The following is a 21,407-nucleotide window of genomic DNA, read 5'->3' on the forward strand; positions in this document are numbered from 1 at the left end:
ATATGCCTAGAGCATATAAATCCCAGTGTCTGGTGCATGCAGTGTGCTCAATTTTTTTTGTTTTTGTTTTTTTTTAATTAACATCCTCATACAAGTTTATCTGCTCAAACCAATGCCTTCACTCCATTAATATCTGATAATTTTCCTATTTAAGCACTACAATCCATATCTTCAAGATAGATGAGATTTAAAATGACTCTGTTGATTTTTCCAATCTCAAAATATCACCCTACACATTACTTGCTGGCCCTAAACGTAACCCTGATTTTATAATCACCCTAAGCCAGCAATCAATCTATTAGCGTGAATTTAGATACACCAGACATCATGTGTCTTTGATATGGTGCTACTGCCCGTACATAGTAGCATCTACAAACTGTTCCTTGACAAGAAAACTAACATGATTTCAATCAAATCCATGGAAACTGCTTCTACCTTGAAGGCCATAGAGGTGACAGAAGTCAAATGAAATGACCCCATCAGAAAATAAGACAAATAAGGACACCCTATAAGTCAGATCTGCAGCAAATCAAGGTTTCAAAAAAAAAAAAAAGTTGAAGTAGGGGAAGAGGAAAAAACTTCCACTTCAAGAAACTTGAAACAGAACCAAAGGTGTAATTGGGTCCACCCCTGAGCAAACCATGTTGCCAAGACATTTGGGTCATAATAGGGACTTTTTAAATGTGAGATGAGTATTAGATATTAAGGTATCTGGTTTTAGTTAAGTGTGATTATATAGTTTTATTTTTAATAGTGTATACTTAATTTGTGGGGGGTGTAATATTCTGCTACCTGTATGTACATTTTTAAAAATGGTCTGTCTGCTTGCTAAGTAAGTGTTACATTTGGGTGACATTTAGGTATTGTTATTCATTGAGTAGCATTCTCCTACGTATTCGAAGTTTACATATAGAAGTCAGAACTATACTAGTCTCTAGTCTGAACAATACTTGCCAGCTGGCCCTCGTGGGCATTCTAATTCTCTCCCAGTGCCTTTTGGGTAGCAGGAAAGAGCTGTTCACACGCCAGCCAGCGGGCTCGTGGCTGGGAGCCCCAAGTCTGCTCACGGACTCGCCTTTGTTCCTGATCCTCCCCGCCCGCCGAAGGACACAGGCAGGCAGGGAGAGTCCTCTGCCACTTCTCAAGCACTGTAACCAGACTTCTCCCTGGTATCTGGGAGCTGTGTGCACGCTTCTTCCCACTCCAAGTCCTCGAAAACAGAGAGCGAAGGTTCGTGGGAAGCTAGACAAAGCCACGCGAACTTTCTCGCTACCACCTGAAACTTTAAGATGTCCAAGCAAGCTTACACTCCCTACACGATGGCCCAACAATAAGCTATCAAGGCCTGACAACCAGACCCAGAGCTTAGAACTAAAGTTGGTTTATGATAGCTTTAACTGCGCATATAACAAAGCAAAAGAGGCTCGTTTCTACGGAAATGTGTGCGTGACTCTGAAACGGGCCTTTAGTGGGAAAAAGATTAAGCGGCAGAAAATGGGCGACTTAGCCCCGGAAGCTGCGGGGGGCGCCCTAGGGCCCGAGTGTGCAGACCGAGTCCCCAGTGGAGATCTGGGAGGAAAGGGGAGGAAAGTGGAGAGGCGGAGGGCCTGTAACCTGGGAGTGAGCTCCACAAATGCAAAGTGAGGCCCTCCAGGTTCAGGGAAACTTAAGACACCCGAGTTAGAATACCGACCCCTTTGTCTGGTCAACCGTAACTTACAAACAGCAGAGCCTCGGATTTAAGGAACGTTCCGGTTAAGAATCACCTGCTAGGCCCAGTTTAGTTCCTTTTAAACCCAAGCCCACCGAATTTGGGGATGACTGCACTCAGTCTGATCCCTGCCAGCAAAGGGTCGGGAGGTGCATCCAAAGCGTGCCGACCCTTCCTAATGTCGTGGAGGGCGAATAAGCAATAATTTTACTGGGGATTCTTATTTTAGCCGACCTGCATTTTTGTGGGCGGGAAGCTACACCCTCGCAGAAACACACGACTTGCAGGTTCAGTGAACCTCCACCCCCGAAATCTAGAGTACAAAGATCGGCGGCAGAACTGCCTGGCATCACCACAGTCGTGTAATAAAGTGTTTATTGTAGGAAACCCCAGAATTCTAGAAAAGACAGCACTCTGTTGAAGTTATACCCGCCTATCCCTCCCCACATGAACAGACGAAATGTGCGCACAGCTCTCCTTAAGAAAAAGTGGGCGGCCCTGAAAAGGGCCTTTGGTGTTGACGAAAGTGGTGGGAACGAATGGCTCAGCCGCCGAAACCGTAGAGGGTGCGGCCCTGGCGCTTGAGCGCGTAGACCACGTCCATGGCCGTGACCGTCTTGCGCTTGGCGTGCTCCGTGTAGGTGACCGCGTCCCGGATCACGTTCTCCAGGAAGACCTTGAGCACCCCGCGAGTCTCCTCATAGATGAGGCCGGAGATGCGCTTGACGCCGCCGCGGCGGGCCAGGCGGCGGATGGCGGGCTTGGTGATGCCCTGGATGTTGTCGCGCAGCACCTTGCGGTGGCGCTTGGCGCCCCCTTTGCCTAGACCCTTCCCGCCTTTGCCACGACCAGACATGATCGCAAAGCTCAGTCGAATACCGAACAGGTTGTGAGGAAGCAGCAGCACACTTATATAGGCGGAGTGCGGACCTAATTGAAAACAGAAGGTACGCAAGAACTTCCGCCGGCTGTAGGCCCGCCCCCTCGCGGACCAGCGCCAAATGACGTCACCGCGACTGGCGTTCCTCTTCTCCCCCGTTTCCGCCGCACTTCCGGGGTCGCCGGATCAGGATTTGCCGAATTTTTAACTGCTTAAAACTCAAGGAACTGAGGTTTTTCCCTGCAGAAACGTGGAAACCTGCAGAGGGTCGTATGAGTTTATGTGAGCCAAACTGACCCGAGAGGGAGGTAAGATCCGGAGAAAGGCAGTTTTGTTTATTCTTTTACGCATCCGCTATGAGGGAGGATTACAAAAAGGCGGGAGAAAACAAGGTGCAGGAGAGTTAACATAACTTGCCCAGTTAAGGGTTTGTGGTCAGCTCACTAGTTTATTACAGAGCCCCTTTCTCCTTCACACATTTCGAACTGATTCTGTTCTGCTGGTTGGAGACAGTCGCACCTTAGTGGGAACGCGGGTCCCTCGGCCCAATTTTTCTGCCCCTGGGGCTCTCCTGTTCCGGCAGCAAAGCCTTTCCGACTGAATCCCTTGCTCCGCCCCTCCCACCCCCTCAGGAGTCTAAAATCTAATCAGTCGCCCCTCCACACCAAGATGGGAAATCTGATTAAAAGGGTGTTGTTCTTCCTGAAGGCGAGGCCGCGGTGGAACTCGCCCGCTGCGGTAGCCTGGGTCTCTTCCCAGCGTGTTTGCTCTTTCTTCTCGGTGTATTAAAACCTGCAGTCCTCATTTTAATATCTAGCCACCCTCACCTCTGTGCCCAGTAACTTATGTGTGTTAGTGCTCACTTCTCTGCTGCTCGTTTAGTCTTCTTTTTTATTCTGGTAGCGACATTATTGCAAACAGAATTCTGTTTGCTGCCAGAATTCTGGCAGCTTGTGGTAACGAAGGTATTAAAATTAAGCACCGCCCCCACCCCGAGCTATTTTGCACCGTGTTGAGTGCGTAAGTCGCTTCCGGGTAGTGTTAAAGGCATATTTATGGAGGCGTTAGTCCGTACAGCAGAGTGGCGCAGCGGAAGCGTGCTGGGCCCATAACCCAGAGGTCGATGGATCGAAACCATCCTCTGCTAACTGTTTTGTTTTTTAAACTTTAGTTACAATTCCGCAACTTAATCGCACAATTAAAAAAAAAAAAAAGAAAGAAAGAAAAAGAAAACGACATCAACAAAAGCCTCCACAAATGAGCCTGTAGGGCCAATGCTCCCAGGGTCTTGCGTGTAAGAAAATTAAGGAAGCGTCTTCAGTGTACAAAGCTGATATCTTCGAACGAGGATATGCACTGAAATGCAGTGGCAAGCTGGAAAGCAGTCCAAATACAGTTTTAAATCTGTATCACATCAGCGGGCTAAGCACTCTACGGGAAGGGAGGCTGAAAGTCAAAGGAAAAAAAACATTGTAAATTCTATAAATATCTTGTCCATAGAATGATTGTATTGAAACACCTTTTTGTGTAGATTAATCTATTAAATGTAAATATTGTTAACAATCGAGATTTTTGTCACCCTACCGTACTGGGGTGTTGTTGTTAATAAATGGAAGCTCCCGATAGTCGGATAGAGACGGGGTGAAAAGCGCTCTGATGTCACATTATCACAGAGAAAGCACCAGAAGAGCATGGGAAGCGGGGAGGTTGCAGCCACCCGTGCTGCATCCAGGTGAGAGGGACGATCCTGCAGAAGCTGTTTAATAGTAACGCCGCCTTCCGGGCGCGGTTTCCATGACAACTACCCAGACAGCTATTATCTCAAGTACCTAAAGTCTGAAAACAGTGAATGTGAGTATTCATAAGGAAGAAACAATGACTTCGCTTATTAAAAACTATCCCTTGGTGCAGACAGTATGCAATACTTGAGCATATTTTAGGTGCCATAAACTCTAGTCTTTCTGCTCAGGGAAATGGTAGATTTAACCCCCAAAATGACTTTTCTTGCCATGGAGGCCCCATATGCCACAAGACTGAAATGATTGTCAGTTTGAACCCTGCCGCCATCGTGGCTCCAGACGATCTCACATAACGTAGATTTTCCATCTTTCTAAAGACGTCGAGTGGGGACGCCATCGTCTTTGCCTCCTTACGTGACTTGCAGGGCTGTGGGCTGGATGGAAGCGCATTGTACTCTCTAAACAATTCAGGAGCCTGTATTTTTTCCGTGGACCACGTGGCCTAACGGATAAGGCGTCTGACTTCGGATCAGAAGATTGAGGGTTCGAATCCCTTCGTGGTTAACTTTAACTCCGGTACACACCTGTGAAACTTAACTGCCTCACTCCCAAGGAGGTTGAGTGAAGTTATCACCCAAACAAGTGTCGCCTCCCCGGATTCACTTTTTTCCATTGTTTCCTCTGGTCCTGAGGAAACTAGTGTCTGGGGTGAAGGGAGGCCGAAAGTCAAAAGAAATAAGGCCGTTCAATAAATTGGGGGCTCCGGAGGTCTCCCCAGATTTGGCCTGAGTTTCATTTTCACAGGCTCAGCTTGTCCTGAGCCACTCGGAAAAGGGAATTCGGATCTGCCAACCGAGGGGGTCTCCCCAGCTGCTGGGTCCGAGCACAGTGGGAGACCTGCTGCTTTTCAAAGGCCACAGTCTCTTCTTCACGTTTTGCTTCCAGTGTGAGTCTCCGTTGCTTTTGAAGCTCTGGCTGCTGTGGAGTCTGTTACTGTGTCTCGCTCTTGCTCTCCTTTTCCATCTTCTTCTCTTCCTTCAGTTGTGTTGCTATCAAACGGATGAGCACAGCTCGTATTCCAGCCTAAGTCCACTAGAAGAGCCCAGAAGTTTACAGTGTGTGTAAGAAAGAAGAGAGAGAGAGAGAAAGAGAAAAAAAAGAAAGAAAATTGCTGTGCTAAACATACAAACACATATTTTTGCGCCTAAATGACTGAATTTAATAATTTAGGATGCAGAAAAAGTAATTTGCAACTGTGGACGTCATGGTAAGATGGTAAGACATGGGGTTTGATTTCAGATCTAACTTCAGTTCAAACGTGGAAGCCGCAAGTGCTCTCGCTAGAGGTCAAAGCAATGAATGATTAAAACAAGGTGGGGAGGGCCTGCCCTTTCCCCGGCCTCTAAGAGCTCCTCTCTCACTGGTTTCCTCTAGTCATCAGTAAAATCCAGGCTGTACAGAGAAAGCAGAGACATAGCTCTTTTCTACTTAACATGTTCCTCTTTCCTTCCCTCTTTACTATAACTTTAGGAAAAAACAGACCCTTTGAATTTGAAAGAGGTGAGGGGCAGAGGCAAAATTGCCCAGACCTGCCTGCTTGCTTTGGGAAATACAAGAGAGGGGAACATTTAAAATCATCCTCTAATGTGTATTAAAAGGAGCGACACATACCCTGGTCTATTCTGCCTGGTTGACGTTTCAGTCCCCCCACCCCCCACGGCCTACCACCACCACAGGCTCACAGACACACATACACTTAAGTGTCTATGTTATAACTACCTATTGCGTGTTGACAGTGTGCTGGTGGGAGAAACAGGATATAAAAGGGTGGTACACACCCTTAGAACCTTCTTTCCAAAGGAGGTAAAGTGGGGAGGGAGTGGCAGGAGGGGTGAGACTGCTCAGTCGTCCACAGCAGCAATAATTACCTCTGATTCTTTGTTGGAGAAAAAGCAAAATATACAAAGTGTATCACCGATTCCTGAAGATCCCACTTTGGCTTTCAACTTGAGGCATCACCTCCTGAGCTTTTGTTTCTGAGATTAAATGGTTAAAGTGTGTAATCCATCTTAGAACTACATATACTATATAAGCCATATATTGTTAGGTGAAATTCAAAAACAGATATTGCCTTAAAATCCATGCTTCTTAGGCCTCAATCTTCACGAGGCCTTGGACGTTCTGCTGGCTGATGGCAAGTGTACTTCAGAAGAATTTTCCAGATCTCAGAAGTTACAGTCCCAGTGGAAGGATTTGAACAGGTCGGAAAGACCACATTGCCTCACACGCTTGATCTAAAAGAACTTGGTTCCCATGATCCTTAAAAGGAAAGACTGGGTTTGTCTCTGCCTCAGTCTCCTCATCTGCAACACAGAGACAGGTAAGAGAGGGGAAGTTTCAGAGAGAGAATCTCTACCGCCTTTTCAGATTCTGCTATTCCGTGCTGTGTGCCTGGCTCCTTGCTATAGTTTGCTCTAAGGTGAAAACAGGTAATGGATGAGATTTCCATGGGACTCTGTGCTAAAATCAAGATGTACATGGCAGGATATAATCAAAGAAGGGAGAAATAAATAGATGCGGGAACGTTTGGAAAAGATCTTTGATTTAAATCAACCGATTCAAAATTAGACTTCCATTTAAACCACATTATAGTAATTTAAATTAAATTAAACGAAAATAAAAAGAGAAGAATAAGGCTTTCCCTGGCAGACTCGCAGGAAAGGGGCGTTTGATCTGCACCCTGAAAAGCACTTACCCAGAAGGAGGGAGAGACTCCTGGCAGGAGGAACGACACAGGCAAACGCGCTACGTGTGGGCAGCCTCTGCTCCCGGGGGAAGACAAAGCTGGTTTGATGGAAAGTTAAGAAGGTAGAGAGTGAAAACGCCTCCAGAAAGAGCCTTGCACTTGGACGCGTGCCTGAGATTTACAAAGCAAAGCCCGTGAGACAAGAATTGCCAATTCGTCAGGACTCTGAAACCAGGTGGGGCAGCGAGCCAAGGGTGTGGCCACAGTTCTCAAACGCACCACTGGTGCATTTCTGCGGTAGCATCAGCCACACACTATTGGACCCCCGGGGGGTTCTGACGAATTACCCACTGCTCGTAAGGTGCGGTGGACGAAGCACTAAAACAGCCCCAAATGCGGTAAAACCGAGCTAGCGTCCACTACGGAGTGGAGCGCTAAACGACGAGGATGGGATTCGAACCCACGCGTGCAGAGCACAATGGATTAGCAGTCCATCGCCTTAACCACTCGGCCACCTCGTCTGCCACGGGGAGGTTTTGACTAAATATTACATTTCTTTAGTCACAGAGTCCTGCTTTGCCATGTCTATTATTTTTTCTCAAGCTTTCATCAGTGAAAATGATGCCTTTGCTTGTATGAATAACCCCCTTGCTTTGATAAAGGAGGGAAAATAAAGAAGAGACTACAGTCCCGAGAGAAAAAGGCGAGGGCAGGATGTACACCTGAAAAAAAACGACAAAATACACTTCCAAAGAAAAATGTGCAACCTTAGCCAGCCAAACTCAGAAACAGAATGGTGGTTATAAGGGGCTTGTTTGGGGGATGGGGAACTGGGGGGATGTGGTTCAAAGAATACAAATCTTGTTGTTAGAAGATAAATACCTTCTGGAGATCTAATGCACAGCACACCGATTATAATCAACAATTCTGCATTATATATTTTAAAGATGCTAAAAGGCCATATTTAAATGTTTTCACTACAAAAAGAGTTAATAATTGTGTGATGTGACGGACATGCTATATGATGCTAATGTGGTAATTGCATTGCAATATATAACTGTATTAGATCAATACATTGTACAGCTTAAACTTACACAATGTTGTACATCAATGACATCTCTTTGTTTTAAAGTCCTTTTTGTAGCATTTGTCTTATGGTGGGTGATTTGGGGAGGGTGAAAGAAAACTGGGCTTTGTTCTGGGTTGGACACTTTCAGGAAAGGAGGGCATAATTCTGAGATTGAGTATCTTAATAAATGTTATCTAAATGAAGGTATGAATATAATGAAGATACAGCTATAAAACTAGTGGCCCCTCATCTTAGTTGAAAGAAAATGTTTGGTCTTGTGGTTTGCACAGTGACCTTCTACTACTGTCTGTTCTTAGACGAGATTATGATATGTTTTGTTGTTTGTTTGTTTGTTTGTTGTTTTTATCTGCTTTCATTACAATCAGAGAATGACTTTGTCTGATGCTCCTGTTCTGTGAGACTGTTTATATTCGACAGAAGGATCCCAGGGGCCAGCATTATTTAGCAGCCAGAGGAAAGAGCAAGACACTGAATGCTGATGAGGGGTGTGGGGAGTTCAAGTCTAAGGCATTGTCTGTACAGACCAGTGTGTAATCTTCATCTGGGGAAACTTAAGGACAAGATCACCAAAGCTGAGACAACTCCACTGAAGATTTGAAGTCCAGGTGCCAGCCATTACATTATGAGTACCTTGAAGTCGGCTCTGCACTGAGAGACTGATGCGTACTACTAACAGATCTGTTTACCTTCACAAGGATGTAGGCAACCATTAGCTTAAAGAGTGTGAACAGAGCCCATGGTGGGTAGGGGCCGTGGAGGGTCTCAGATGTTCATGGCCGTGGTGCCACTGTACAGCAGTAACTTCAGCGAGGGGTTAGTGTGTAGAAGCTGATGGAACCCTTTCCTTTAAGTGGCTCCATGAAAGGAAGGGCCTGCATTGGGGACTGTAAAATATAAACTCTTCATCACTGGGGCCAGGATTCTAACTTGTCAGGACCTGAGGAACTCTGGGGTGGGGGGAGGGACATCTGGGGAGGGATATAAGTGGGAGTAGCACTCAAATGCAAGACAATTTCTTCATGGCCTGTGGCTTTTTGTGGAACGGGTGGTTGGTGTGGAAGTAATCAGCAGGCAAGTGTGTACACCTCTAAGGTGAGCTAGTGATTCAGACCCATAGAGGGAAATCACCAAGATGTCACTGATGTCCCAAAGAGGTTTGGACTCAAATGGCTGGATTCAGAATCCAGAGTGCTAACCATGGGGTACTTTATGGGGAGCTTTCTACTACAAATTTTATGTATATTCTTGCATCTGGCCACTACCTTTCGAGGGGGCTTCAGACAAGAAAAGATTTGTGGGAGGGGCCCTCTAACAACTGGGGATGCAAATAACTTGAGGATCTGACTGACTTTGGGAACCCAGGCAAGAGTAGGTGTCAAGAGAAAAAGGGAAAATCAAATTCTAAGTAGAGTCTGCTTGACCTTAAAATGAAAAAGAGCGAGAGAAAGGGAGTTTTGTACAAGAGCACAAAGGTGATACATACAGGACACTTTTCAGAAGTGTGAGAAAAAAACTAGGGACTCACACAGTGCTCCGTACATGGGAAGAGTATGTGAATAGCCCAGGATGCACCAGCGGTAGGAGAGAAACACGGCCAAAAATGTCACCAAAAGTGCATCAAGTCCCACCTAGACTTGAGGTGTGAATGCTAGATTCAACGTCCAGAGTGCTGACCATTACACCATAAGGCCTCTCAAAGGTATGTTAAGAGATCTATAAATATTTCATACAAAGCTTGTCATTGTTAGGTTACTATTTTGTGAACTATAGCTTTAGGTTAAAACATATTAATCAACTTAAAAAGCCTACTGTATTACAGGCAGCAGAGGCTCCAAGATAAACACAAACACTTGTGTTTACACTCACTGAGAACTTCTGCAGGCCGAGTGCACATATTGGAAATGGATGGAAGCCAAACCCGGAACTGAGGTCTGAGACGTGAACCGTGAATGCTTATACATCCAGGAGAAAACCTAATTTACCAGGACCTCAGGGACCTCTGGCCCAACAAAGGTGAAAGGGTTAAGGACGGACAGATGTGGAATCCAGGAGAAGGCGTGGTGATGCTGCTGTGCAGGACGGTGGAATGGATTTGAGTCCGTCCAGGTGCAAAGGTGATTTGAAGGGAGAGGAAGACACTAAAAGAGTGACACAACAGGTCCCACCGAGATTTGAACTCGGATCGCTGGATTCAAAGTCCAGAGTGCTGACCATTACACCATGGGGCCAATGACACAAGGGCTTATGGCACTGTTTTCCCAATGTGTTTGCTGTGTGTCACGTGAGTTGCTTTAAGGCGACTTCTCTCCTAGAGATGCTGTAGATTCTAGAAGGAGATGTGACAGTTCTGTCAGGCAGAAGGCCGAATAGAGCTCACTTTTGCTTGGAATTCTTCCCCAGTCTATAGAGGGTTTGAGGATCAGCATTCCTTGCAAAATCAAAACTGTACTTCCAGGCAATTTCCGGAATTAAGAAAAAATGTTCACCTCCAAGTCTTTTCACTTCCTTTCTTGTGCTCATCCTCATTTCCCAATGGACTGAATGCAGGTGTAATAAAAGATACTTTTTGTTATATTTACTTCTTTCTGTGTTGCATATACAGTAAAGTAGTGTTGTTTTAGTGTGTGTTTGAGTTCGAGTTTCTACAGTTGGTCCAGCAGATGATGATGTACCAAGAAAGAAAAGGCAGCTGCGTAGTCGGCAGGATTCGAACCTGCGCGGGGAGACCCCAATGGATTTCAAGTCCATCGCCTTAACCACTCGGCCACGACTACGAGACTCTGCTGTGCTCCTGGATAAATTCCCATGACAGACACTACCTTTCCTGTTACACGTGGCTCTTTCTGTTCGATAACTGTTCTGGAATGTCTGCCTTCGTGGTAAAAAGAACAAGGTTTGGAATAGCGAAATGTCAGTTACAGAGCTTTTTATAAATTATACCAATCTGATGATGACATACACATTATGAACTCTAACAGGTGTGCCGGTCCTCAAATCTGAGACACTGAATCACAAGGATCCCCAGGTTAGTGAATAGCATTTACCACAGTTAGAGACTGGAAACAGTACACCTGTTTGCAGTAGAACTGGTCCACAGACCCTATCTGATAAGTAGTGATAATCTTGATCTAATCCCCTTTCCACAATAAAAGGTGAATTTTTGACTAAAACAAGTGCAGATAGCAGAGGATGGTTTTGATTCATCGACCTCTGGGTTATGGGCCCAGCTGCGCCACTCTGCTGATGCATAATTAGCCCACTTTCAATTACTATTCAAAAAATAAGTTTTGGGATTTTTTTTCTTCTAAATGATTGGTTGATAAATCTCAGTGACTGCTTCTAAAAATGGAAAGAAAACATTGATATCCGTACATGACTCCACTTCCAAATACTCCTGGCCTACAACTCACCTCCAAAAGGCTCAACCTCAGTTTACTCGGGCTCTGAGAGAATGACGTTTCAGGTTATTGGAAAACCAAACGCATGCTAATTAGTGTAATTGATGAAAGTGGAATTGCAAAAGGAAGGGTAACTTTGGTCTTCCTCAGTTTACCCCTCCCAAAATACCAGAAACAGCTCCTTTAAAATATTTCTTGTGATGTCTTCGCAGTGGGTGGGGAGGAAGAAAAACAGTAACTCATGCATTGGCCGGGAATCGAACCCGGGCCTCCCGCGTGGCAGGCGAGAATTCTACCACTGAACCACCAATGCCTGGTTGGGAGAGTTGCTCTTATATGTCCTTATCTACAGGTATAGTTACATGGTCGCTAAACTTAAAATAATGAGAATACATGTTCTCTTCCCAAGAATTTCTTTAAATTTCATTCACTTTGACCAGTACATTATCATGCTGAAAGGATCTAAATAAGCCACTGTGACCAAAAAAAAAGTTATTTTGAGTTGAAGCATTTGAGTTTCTGAAATCCCTCATCTACCTAAAAGCAGAAGCTTCCAAAAGAGCTCAGTCATCAAATCCCGTCCCCTGAAGCAACTCCCATCTCCCTGAGAGAGAAGGTGGTGTGGGTAAGGGAAAAAAATGTTCCCCTCTACCATTCTAAATTCTTGGCTGGAACCCCTGTAACAAATGACAGATTACCAACAACAAGGGCAGATTAACAAGAGAAAAAATAGCAGAAGTGTATTAATATGTACATGGCAGGTACACATGGGAGAGACCCAGAGAACCTGGTAACTCTTGAAGAGTAACAGATGAAGAGGAGCAGAACTTGCCATCCCAAAATACGCCTCTGTGACAGTATTATTTTACACCAATTATTTTTTAGAAACAGCAGACGCAGGAGATCTAAAAGCCAGGTGGAAGTTGCCTTTTTGTAAGAGACATTTACATTTCGCAAAATAGTAACAATAACAATAAAAGAGAGCCCAAGCTGCCGTCCCAAAGGAACTGCCTTGCACATTTTACGTCTCAAACCTTTGGATGTCAAGACAGGGCAAAATAACTTTTGCACTGGGCCTAAAGCAACCTTGTGCCCCGCAAAAAAAAAAAAAAAAAAAAAAAAAAAATTTGTTTTGCAAGAATAACAAGAAAGCAGATATTATGACTATTGGACTTGTGACTACTAGGCTGAAAATAAAAAACATTCTTAAAAATAACATCATTGTGTTATGTTTGTTACGTTGTTATGTTATCTGCACCAATAGCAACGCTTTCCTTCTAATGACGTCATTGTTCCCCTTCCCTTTCTCATAAATACCCCTTGCCTTTGTCTCCTAATCAGAACACTACTGTGGCTTTTCTGCCTGGGTCAGTGCTTCCAGAATAGCGTTCCTCCTTTGCAGAACGCAGTGAGCTAGCAAAACTGAGTGGAAGGATTGCAGTTGGTGTCAGCTTTCTCTGACATGCGGGGCGCAGCGGAGCAAACACTGAACAGAGAGGACTTCAGTGGAGGAATTAGAGTAGCGTCACTGCAGGACGCCACGCAAGGAGAACGGGAAGCAGTCACCTAAAAACCGGAGCTCCCTGATGACTGCAATGGGGGGGGGGGGGCGCCTAAAGGCAAAATATCATATCTGATCATGAGTTAGGGATTCAGGGTCGTGAACTGTGCTGATTGGTCAATTTCTGTGCCAGCTTCGACAGTTTTCTTAATCTGATTTATTTAGTTCTTGGCCGCATCCTGTGCGGGGTCTTCTTGACTGTGGCCAGGTGGTCTTTCCTGCTCACAGAGGTCTGCAAGACATCTTGGGATTGTGTCAGTGATTGTGAGTTCTTACCTTAAGAATTGTGGGGGGGTGAGCAGAGCTATACATCCTGTGCTTAACAGGCTACATTCTTCTGTTATCTTAAGCAAAGTATACTGTTCCTACCAGCTGGACGTGCAGGCCACAGGGCATGACTGCATGACAGTGTTGCTACGACTCTTGGAAGGACTAATATAATAGTTTTAACTAAAAGCTAATTTCTTCTAGGATTTGCTGTCGGTTTCACTGTTTCTGTCAAGTTCAAGCTAACTTAGATGTAGATCTGTGAAGGACGTGGGCCAGGCCGCCGAGGAGACCTCCATTCCGTGGGTCCCCGTATACGAATAAACTGTATCAGCCCCCTGCAGGTGTGTGGCTGATTTGGGGGGACGTACTACATGTCTGTGGTGAAGGCCTGGGAGCCCACGGCAGAGGGCCTTGTCTAAAGCTGAAAGGTTACCGGGAGCAGCTGGCGTCTTGTTTAAGTTGACCGCTGGACGGTGAGGGCCTGAATCAAGCAGGGGACCAGGGCAAGCATCCCCCACGGAAGAGAGCGCTGGGGCAACGGCCCTGGCCTCCAAAGGAGAGACATGCATTTGAGAAACAGAAAGAAGCGCCCCTGTGACAGAGGGTTAATCCACACAATTGGTTGTTTAGCTATACGCAGGGGAATGTGAGGATAAGACTTGCAACTTGTCGTTTAAAAACAGGCGTGGTATGGACACTAATATAACTGAGCCGGAGGAGACCCTGAAGAGTTAGAAACAGTGATGGCAGGAGGCCCTTGTGGCCGTGGGGAGAAGAGGATAAACGGGATGTAACGTTCGAGGAGAGGAAGCCCACAGGATCCCTCATCGGACTGGGAAGCAACGTCCAGGGTGGCGCCCCCTCCGGGCTCCGGAGGAGTAGGGGTGCGGGTGCAGCTGAGCAGGACGCAGGAAGAGGCCCGGGGAGACAGGCAAAGGGGCTGCAGGAAGCCGGGAACGCAGAGCCGGAGCCCACGTCGAAGGGGAGGGTCCTCGGCAGCTAAAATAGAGAGAAAAGAAGCCTCAAAGGACAAATGGAAACCAGAAGACTGAGCACTGCCTGGTGGCAAAGAGGATAGTGTTTACCATTTCTCCCCAAAACGGCAATTATAGCTGACCCCGACGTGATTTGAACACGCAACCTTCTCATCTGGAGTCAGACGCGCTACCGTTGCGCCACGAGGCCACCGGGAGAATGCCACTTTTCTCTTCTCAAATCAGATTTGAATAATTTTTTTTCTCCTTCAAATACTGTTTCTCTCTCTCTCTCTCTCTCTCTCTCTCTCTCTCCCTCCCTCCCTCCCTCTCTCTCTCTCAGGATGTAAAGATTTCTTTCTTCTTCTTGGTAGATTTGATTGTTTTTCTCCCCAATACTCATGGCTTCGCCAATGCTTCAGTGCCAAAGACACCGGCCAGATTAAACATCAACCCAAACGCTCCGCCGCGGGAAAGCGTAGTGGTCTCTAACGCCGACATTGTCCTGTTTTGAGAAAAACCGCGTACGTATCGCGTTTACATCCGCAGTGAAACAGGAGTAAGAACGGCCACGCGTTGGCACTTGGGCTTTTCCTGCGGGTTCGCCGGACTCCGCGCTCTCCAGAAGCGGACGCCGCCCCGCAGGCGCGCACGCACCTGCCCGCCCCGCGCACGCACGCCCCCTGCCGGTCCTCCGACGCCCTGCGGCCGCGGCTGGTCTGCTCCGGGTGCCCGCGGGCCTCCTGGTCTCCGCAGTGAGCGCGTGCCACTCGGTTCACAACAAGCACACAGTTTGGATTTGCTGGTCTCAGCTTTTCCCACCGGCCCCGTGAGTGACCTTCCCGCAGTCGTTCTCAAAAGGTGCTTCCAGGACCCGGAGCCTGGGTCTCAGCGGGGAGCTTGTTAGCAACGCGAACCCGGGCCCAGGGGTTCACGAAGTCGGGGTGGCCCAGCGGGTTGTGCTTGGACAGGCCCTCCGGGAAAACGTTTGAGAATCTCTGCCCTAGTTCAAAGACCCGAAACTTTCCTCGAGAGAGAGAGTAAACGTGCAGTCTCCTTCCAGGATGGGGCAGGGACAGGTATAGCTGTTTGCCAGGGCTGCCGTAACTGAGTCCGCAGACTGGGTGGCTTCTCACACTCCTGGAGGCTGGAAGCCCCAGATCAACCTTCCCGACGGGTGTATAGTCGGCTGCCTTCTCCCTGTGTCTTCACACGGTCTTCTCTCTGTGTGTTTGTGTCCCGTGTTATAAGGACACCAGTCATCTTGGGTTAGGGCCCACCCCATGACCTCGTTTCACTGCACTCACCTCTCTAAAAGCCGTCCCAGGGTGAGGTCCTGGAGGTTAGAGGGGGGCGGGGTTGGCGGCGACGACAGATGTGGCTCCTAACTGGCCGTTTGCAGGCGGAGCTGCTGCGGACCACAGCTCCTCGGGTCGGACAAGCCCACCGGCCCACCTCGGTCGGGTTTCCAGATTCCCAGAGGGCGTTGCTGTTACCCCCTCCACTTTTTGTCCTACTGGGGTTTGTGTTCCGGGGTTGCTCTAAGGGTGATTCCTGAAGTGCGCAGAAGTAGGTCGTGTGCTTACTCCACAACCTTTCCCCGGAGCCCTGCCCTGCCGGGTTCCCTGGGTCGACCCGGCAGCCTCCCTGCTGCCGCCCGCGGCGTTTCCTTCTCGCCCTGACCCTCCTGCCCGACCCGCGGGCGAAGATAAAGCGCCCTCGAGCTCCTCCCCTGGACAGTCGTGACTCCACCGCATTTTTACTCCTCGGTTCGGCTTCTTTCCCCGATTAGACTATGAGTTTCGGGGCGTGGGAAGCACCTCGGTTCGCAGCAGTAACTTCGCTGCCGCTACGCTTCGAGCTCCGGGGTCATCCCATCAAATTTTCTACCCACACCACTGCCTGTGTGGGGACCACGTGGCCTAATGGATAAGGCGTCTGACTTCGGATCAGAAGATTGAGGGTTCGAATCCCTTCGTGGTTGTTTCCTTTAACATCCTTTTGAGGTGAGAAATCTTTTCCACCTAAGCGATTTATCCTCCGCGTTCCTTCCCCGCAGTCCGTTTTTCCTGGCGGCGCTACCAAAAATCAGGTCCTGGGACCAGAGGCAGAGCTTTTGTGCTTCTCAGAAGCGCAAGCTTCCCTGCCAGTCCTACGCTCCAGCTGCAAAGCCAGGACGCCCGTGGGTGGGGCCTGGGGTTCACCAGCTGTCGGAGCCAGGCCCTTGCGCACTCGAACCTGAGAACTACAACGTCATGGACCTCAAGTTCCCCGGGCCCGCTCACCAGGTAGCGCCCACCCACCTGCACCCGAGATTGTTATAACGGGGCTGTTGTGCCGCCTCCTGGGGACCCTCTGGGAAAGAGGGGGACCGAGAAAGGAAGGGAAAAGTCGGTAAGTCTGACAAAAGTCCCCTTCAGCAAACGCACGGAAATGGTGGAGTTAGAAACTCACCCTCTGCGATCCCCAGAAAAAGCACAGACCCAGGGCAAAAGCAGCAGGGACCTTGCACTTCTTAGAAGAAGATGATGGGGAACAATCTGTTCGTGGTGTCAAGCGGCCCAACCAACATCGCTTGTGAACTGCAAAGGGAAAAAGCCCTGGGAAATACTGGATGGAGTACAGGTGCCAACCCAGAAGTTTCCACCTGAATCCAGGCTAATCAACTAAAGGCATCTCATCGGTCATTTGTACTGGGCTTCTAGTTTGGAGTAGAAGGATGAACGAAAAGTTTGCCAGGAGGGAATGGTGAGGGAAAAAAATCCAGAATGTGAGACATTCTAGGACTTTTAACAAGTCGATGTCAGAACAACAGCAACAACTAAGCTGGCAGACCGTTGTAAACTAAAAGGCATCAAGGAAACATTACACCCAAATTCGGTAAATGAACTGTGATTGGATCTAGTTAGAAAAACTGGCTCCCAGAGACATATCAGAGGCCCTTGAATAAGAACTGGATGTTAGATGTTTTCATAAAGAAGTGCTAGATTTTTTTACTTATGATCATAGCATTTTGAGTATGTAAGACGTGTACATGTTAAGAGTAATATTGGCAAAATATTAGCAACTGTTGAATATGGGTAGTGGGTGCACAGATAATTCCCTATTCTCTCCATTTTTTATGTTTAAATTTTTTTCATAATAAAAGTTTGAATTACATTTTAAAGAAAAGACTCGGCAGAAGTTGTCCTGCCTAAACAAAGGCCGTGAAGGAAGGGCACAGGGCTCCAAGGAGACACAGGGTTCGCATGAAGAAACCAGGCCAGTGAGGAAGGGCGGATCCTTGCTGCCTCCAGACCCCCTGATGGAGGGGCCAGAAAGGAAGCTGAGAAGGTCAGATAGACTTAGACGCCCGTGGTGAGGGCCTCCTGCGCCATTGGTGATCTTCCCTGTAGACCACAGAGCACCTGTAAAGGGGACAAGACACAAGCATATTTGCATGCTCAGATGGACACACCAGTTAATGCTGACAGAATGTTAAAGCCCCACCTACACGAACAGCCCCCAACAGCATCTCTGATGTTATCTCTCACTGCCGCCCCTCCAAAAAAAAAAGCAATGCTCCAGCAAGACAGAACTTTCTGCATTTCCTCTCATATTCTGACCCCCTCTCCCTTTGGGCTCACTTCCACACATCCTTCGCATCCGACCTTCAATAGAATTCATTCCACAGCCTGATCTGAGAAAATGGGTCTGAGGCTTGAGGGGAAAAAAAGAGTCAGATTCGAGAGAAATAACTAGGAGGTTGGTCTGAGTGCTTCTTTCAAAAATTTGGGTTATTGGAGGAGGGTCGAATTTGGGAAGAAAGATAGAGCGTTCCATTTGGAAAGTATGGCGTTTGAGAGGCCCGTAAAAATAGAAAAAGAAATAAGAAGGACAATTGTACGTTCTGGAACCCAGAGGAGAAATCTGGGCTGCAATGGTTTCCAGTCCATCGGCACCTACGCAGGGATTTATCCATCATGCCCAAGCCTTCTGCTCATGGAATGGACCTACTGATGAAATACAAATCCCCCACTTGTACACTAATAAAAATACTCTGTCTGATGTTTTAAAATATTTTGAGCTTTGTGAAGAGACAAGAGATAGGCTTCCGCATGGAATATTTTAATGGGTCCTCATTCTTGAATTTAAAACCAATGGTGACTATAGCAGCTGCCATTTCTCGAGCCTTCACTGTATTCCAGGCACTGCATCAGGTGTTTGAAGAAGCAGGGCATCTCTCTGTAAGGAATATCTTTGCCAGATTATTTAAAGTTATTGCAACATATCGCTGATTTGTTTTCCAGAAAAGATCCAAAGAGGCATTCTCAGCTTACCACATGCTAAAATTAAAGTTGGTTGATTCTTCTCCAGTTTCATTGACAGGACGTGATATGATACCCTTTGTCATGTCTTCTTATTGCTAAATCCTGAAGGAACGTAGAATAAATGATAAATCATAAGCTGAAGGACTCTGGACACCTTTCTTCACCTGCGGTGTTGGCTGAGTGGTTTAGGCGATGAACTAGAAATCTTTTGGGGTCTTTCTGCGGAGGTTCAAATCCTGCCCACTACAGCAGGTGGGCTTTCCAGGTGCTCTCCAACCAAAAAGGAAACCTCCAGCACTGTATCAATTTTGAGGTTTCAGGCTTCAAATTCTGGTAGCCAAAGGAAAAGCAAGTTGAAGGAAAAGAATTCATATACTCATGTTTATTTTATTTTTTTAAATTTATTTTGACTTTATTTTTTCATTCCCACTTGGCCCTGTTATACACTCCCCTCCCAGGAGACACCACACTGTTGTCCATGTCTCTGAATGCTTTTCCTTTTTGCTTGACCCCTTAACCCCCTAACTGCATTCCCAGCACATACTCATCTTTAGAACAACAAAGTAATTCTGCTACTTCCTTTTCCTAAACATGTCAGTCAGTCTTATACTATAAGACTTCAGGAGGGCCAGTGGTGCAATGGAGAACATGTCTGACTATGGGTCAGAAGAATCTCGGTTTGACACCTGCTGGCTTCAGTCTTTCTTTTCTTTTTCTCTTTTTTTTTTTTTGGTGTGTTTGCTTATGTCCTTTGAAATTCCTGTCATTCCCAAGCTTCCGTGTTGTGTATATTTTAAGGTTAATTTCATTTTTAAATTAGATGTTATATCTTTTACATAAAATGGTAAAAATGTTAATAATATCGTCTCCAGCTTATAGTTCACAACTCTTCTTTTATATACATAGATTTTCTTTAAATCTCATCATTACGTTATTTTCAACACTGACCGATCTTCAAAACACTTTCTCTCGACTTAATTTTTAAGAGTGGATATAGGTTTGCAGCAAAATTGAGAGGAAGGTGCTGATGCACAGCGTCCCCCATTATCAGCGTCCCCCATTATCAGCACCCCCCACCGCAGTGGTCCATTTACTACAATTGATGAACCTATACTGACACAGTGTAATCACTCCAAGTCCACGGTTTTGATTAAAGCTCACCTTTGCTGTTGTACATTCCATGGGTTTGGACAAATGCACGGACACATATCCATCTTTACAGCATCATGCAGGGTGTACTCATTGCACAGAAAACCCTCCGTGCTCACCTGTTCATACTCCCTCCCGCACACCCCTGCATTTTACTGTCTCCATGGTTTTGCTGCAATGTGCCTCCTTTCAGATGGGCTTCTTTCGTTTATTAATATGCATTTAAGTTCCCTCCACCTCTTTTCATGATTGGGTAGCTCACTTGTGTATGAAGATGAATAATATTCCACTGCCTGGGTGTGTGAGTTTATTTCTCCGTCACTGAAGCGTATTTGCTTGCATGCAAGTTTGGGTTATTATGAGTAAAGATGCTCTGAACAGCTGTGGGCGGGGGTCTGTATGGACATAAGTGTCAAGTCCTTTGTGTAAATGACGAGGACTGCAATGGCTGGATCTTGTGGGAAGAGTTCGTTTGCTTTTCTGGGAAACCAGCAAACTGTCTTCCCAGTGGCTGCACCCTGTTGCCTTCCACCAGCAGTGACTGAGGGTTTCTGTCACTACACCCTGGCAGCATTTGATGTTGTCAGCGTTTTAGATTCTGGACATTCTAATAGGTGCGTCTGGTATCTCATTGTTGTTTTAATTTGCATTTCTCTTGTGACATTTTCATATGCTTACAGGGGGGGGTTAAAGACTTAGTCACCTCACTACAGAAGATATGCAGATAGTAGACAGCGAATTTTGTTGGGTTTTTATTTTATGTAAAAAGGTTGTTAGCCTTTTTATATAAAGGTAAAAAGTGGGGAGGGAAGACTGGATGGAAGAAGGTGAAGGGATTAGCCAAGAAACCTACATGCACGACCCACAGACACCGTGGACAGGGTGGGGATGGTCAGAGGAAAGGGGGATGGTGAGGGCAGGGTGGGGGAGGGGGAGGAGGCAGGTGGGGGCATCTGTATGCAAACAATAAAACACGAAGCACCTGCGCGTGATTTAAAGACTCACACATTTCACAAGATTTATGACTTGTAACCCAAGGGAAGGTTCTCTCTTGGCTCCCCGTTCTAATGGTCCCCATGGTAACTGTGAGAGCAGCCTCGTACTGGGGCAGATCTGTTCTGGACAGAGAAGCAAAAGGACAACCTAGCAGAGGATGGTTTCGATCCATCGACCTCTGGGTTATGGGCCCAGCACGCTTCCGCTGCGCCACTCTGCTGCCGTGACCACAGACCTCGTAGTTAATATTCAGATTGTTTTTAGTTTCACTTGGGTCTTTTCCAACTTTCAGAACTAAATGGTTTTTTTCCTCTCTTTTTCCAGATCAGTGATCTGTCCTTCGCAATACGAGTAATACGACAGCGGTGGACTCGAACTTCTAAGAAGAGAGTTAATAAGAAACAAGGCGCAGAGGCCCAGTGAGCGACCCCGTTCCCGGGCGAGCGGGCGCATGCGCGTTGCACCGCACCGAACGTGCAACTAACGTCCGCTCCGCCGTAAAGTCTAAAGGAGACAAACTGGAAAACTCCGGTGAGCTGCGCGTGCGCCTTCGCTCCTTCCGGGCTGCAACGTGGTGGGTGGG

The 21,407-nt window shown here is 46.8% G+C and overlaps 9 non-coding genes across 9 annotated transcripts; 3 read left to right on the plus strand and 6 right to left on the minus strand.

The window, feature by feature from the left end:
• The first annotated feature begins 3,666 nt into the window (after positions 1-3,666).
• On the plus strand, positions 3,667-3,738 carry TRNAM-CAU (transfer RNA methionine (anticodon CAU)). The gene has a single exon. It is a non-coding gene; the product is annotated as a tRNA-Met (tRNA).
• Positions 3,739-4,821: 1,083 nt separating this feature from the next.
• TRNAR-UCG (transfer RNA arginine (anticodon UCG)) lies at positions 4,822-4,894 on the plus strand. The gene has a single exon. It is a non-coding gene; the product is annotated as a tRNA-Arg (tRNA).
• A 2,621-nt stretch (positions 4,895-7,515) lies between these two features.
• TRNAS-GCU (transfer RNA serine (anticodon GCU)) lies at positions 7,516-7,597 on the minus strand. The gene has a single exon. It is a non-coding gene; the product is annotated as a tRNA-Ser (tRNA).
• Positions 7,598-10,322: 2,725 nt separating this feature from the next.
• On the minus strand, positions 10,323-10,394 carry TRNAQ-UUG (transfer RNA glutamine (anticodon UUG)). The gene has a single exon. It is a non-coding gene; the product is annotated as a tRNA-Gln (tRNA).
• A 464-nt stretch (positions 10,395-10,858) lies between these two features.
• Positions 10,859-10,940, minus strand: TRNAS-UGA (transfer RNA serine (anticodon UGA)). The gene has a single exon. It is a non-coding gene; the product is annotated as a tRNA-Ser (tRNA).
• Positions 10,941-11,806: 866 nt separating this feature from the next.
• On the minus strand, positions 11,807-11,877 carry TRNAG-GCC (transfer RNA glycine (anticodon GCC)). Its single transcript has one exon. It is a non-coding gene; the product is annotated as a tRNA-Gly (tRNA).
• A 2,631-nt stretch (positions 11,878-14,508) lies between these two features.
• TRNAW-CCA (transfer RNA tryptophan (anticodon CCA)) lies at positions 14,509-14,580 on the minus strand. The gene has a single exon. It is a non-coding gene; the product is annotated as a tRNA-Trp (tRNA).
• Positions 14,581-16,280: 1,700 nt separating this feature from the next.
• Positions 16,281-16,353, plus strand: TRNAR-UCG (transfer RNA arginine (anticodon UCG)). The gene has a single exon. It is a non-coding gene; the product is annotated as a tRNA-Arg (tRNA).
• A 4,619-nt stretch (positions 16,354-20,972) lies between these two features.
• On the minus strand, positions 20,973-21,044 carry TRNAM-CAU (transfer RNA methionine (anticodon CAU)). The gene has a single exon. It is a non-coding gene; the product is annotated as a tRNA-Met (tRNA).
• Between the last annotated feature and the right edge of the window lie 363 nt (positions 21,045-21,407).

The sequence above is a fragment of the Artibeus jamaicensis genome, unplaced genomic scaffold (genome assembly GCF_021234435.1).
Source record: "Artibeus jamaicensis isolate MK-2021 breed Jamaican fruit bat unplaced genomic scaffold, CSHL_Jam_final scaffold_1689, whole genome shotgun sequence".
NCBI lineage: Eukaryota > Metazoa > Chordata > Mammalia > Chiroptera > Phyllostomidae > Artibeus > Artibeus jamaicensis.